We start from the raw sequence: 1,853 nt of genomic DNA, 5'->3' as shown, positions 1-1,853 counted from the left end.
GCCTCACTTCCGCCCAAGAGCACACTTGTCAGAGCTTCCAAGGGCTTGCTCCCGCCGGAAATCCCGGGTACCTGTGAAAAACGCCTGTCAGTAAGAAAACAGAGATCCTTAGGCAAGACATAATGATAAATGAGCAACAAATTGAATTTTCAACTAATTCTTTTTCATCAACAATAACTATGTGCAAATTTGTTGTTGTTAAGTCCATTCAGGGAGAATTGCTTCACAGCTGACCTTTCAGTGGATTTTCAGGTGCTGTTGATTGTTCGTTTTTTTCTTCAGTGGGACAGCTGATGGATTCAAATTATATGCCTTTGGGTTGATAGTACAACTCTTCCCATTAGACCACCAGAGCTCCTGCTCAGTAGTATTAGTCAAGAAATTAAGTAACAAAACAACAAAGAATAAAGTATTGAAAGTGGGGGGGGGGGAAGAAATTAAGTAACAATTGCTTTAGGCAAAGATGTTTTAAAAGCATAAAAATTGTTTTGATGACTAAGCTATGCTTTACTCAATAATAATCTCTTTTATCACTTTGTATGCGTGTGAAGTCCTTTTCTAATTGTTAAATGCTGTCATGTTGAGTACAACTCATAGCAACCCTGTGGACAACCAAACCAAACCCTGTCCTATGTGGTACCACTATCTTCATCTCTGACAACCTAGATCCCATTGCTGAAGTCATTATGTCAAACAATCTCATTGAAGGTCTTGGTCCTTCACTGATCTTCTATCTCTTCAAGTACCATACCTCTTTCCAGGGAATGAACAGCCTCACCTAATGACATAAGGGGCTCTGGTGGCTTAGTGGCAAGAAGGTGCACTGCAATCCTGAAGGCATGCATTTCAAGGCCACTGTGTACTCCGTGGGAAAAAGATGGACAATGTCTTTCCATGTGATTAACTGCCTCTGAAAAATCCACTGGCGGGTCAGCTATAAGTGGGTTCTGACTATATGGTGTACAGCAATATCAACAACTATATATCAAAATTATGAAAGCTAAAGCATCACTATCTTGGATTGCAAGAAACACTCCATCTGCACCCTTTCCAATATATATCTGTTTATTCTTTTGGCAGTCCATAAGATAATCAGTATTCTCCAAAATCACAAAGCAAAGGCATCAATTCTTCTTTTGTCATCTTATTCATTATCCAGTTTTCTGATGTACATAACATACAGCAGGTGATTGAGAAGACAATGGCCTGAAAAAAGGCTCATTTTAGTCTCAAACTGGCATTATTGTTCTTTAGCATTTTGGAGATGTCCCTGACAGCAGATTTAACTAAGGCAATATGTCTCCTGAGGACTGTTCCTATCAAGGATATTTATTGTTGATCCAAGTAAGAAGAAATCGTTGACAACTTCAATCCTTTCTTTATTTGACAGAATGTTGCCTGATGGTCCTGTAGTGAGGACCTTTGTTTTCTTGCTGTTTAGATATAATCTATACTAAAGGCAATAGTCCTTGATTTCTGCAGCCACTGTATCATGTCCTCTTCACTTTTCAGGCCATGGTCTTCTCAATTATTTGCCATGCATCTGAGAGCTGGATCATGCTGGAGAAGAGTAATAAACATATTATAGACTGCTAAGAGAACAAATAAGTCTGTTCTAATTAGTCTTCTTTGCTGGTTCTGGTGAGGATTAGGGTGTAATGTTGACTCTTAATGGGTGTGAGATGATGTGATCCTTCTTCCTTTTAAAAACACATTTGGTCCCGAGGGCTGGTTTTAATTATTTTTTGTCAAACATTCTTTTAAATGGTATAGCACTGGTTTGTCCATTTGCTGTGCAAAGGTAACTCATGGTTGCTGTGATGCTAACCACTGTGACACTGATGTGCCAAATG

The sequence above is a fragment of the Elephantulus edwardii genome, unplaced genomic scaffold (assembly GCF_000299155.1).
Source record: "Elephantulus edwardii isolate Elephantulus edwardi_28Jun2011 unplaced genomic scaffold, EleEdw1.0 scaffold00128, whole genome shotgun sequence".
Lineage (NCBI taxonomy): Eukaryota > Metazoa > Chordata > Mammalia > Macroscelidea > Macroscelididae > Elephantulus > Elephantulus edwardii.
Note: the sequence above shows the minus strand (reverse complement) of the source record.